Here is a 333-nt window from a genome sequence, read left to right on the forward strand (position 1 = left end):
TAAAATACAGAACATTCATAAAAATAAAACAAATTAACAATTGAAACAGAAAGGAATGACTGAAAAGAGCCAGGGGATGAAACACCAGCTGTTTTGTGTATTACTGAAGGCGCAAACTCATCGTTCTTACAGCCTTTCGTTTTTGGAAAGGACGACAGCTTCGCTTCTGTTTCAAAGCAGTTTTCCGCATCATCAGTGAGCGCTGCTCGATGAGCTGGACGCAGATTTGACGCAGCCTTAGCGGAGATTCGCTGATCTTCAACCCATCTCATCACAAATCGTCCACGTTTATGATTTGTAGATCACAACATCCGGGTTATTCCAGCACGCTGT

The sequence above is a fragment of the Pygocentrus nattereri genome, chromosome 26, assembly GCF_015220715.1.
Source record: "Pygocentrus nattereri isolate fPygNat1 chromosome 26, fPygNat1.pri, whole genome shotgun sequence".
Classification (NCBI taxonomy): domain Eukaryota; kingdom Metazoa; phylum Chordata; class Actinopteri; order Characiformes; family Serrasalmidae; genus Pygocentrus; species Pygocentrus nattereri.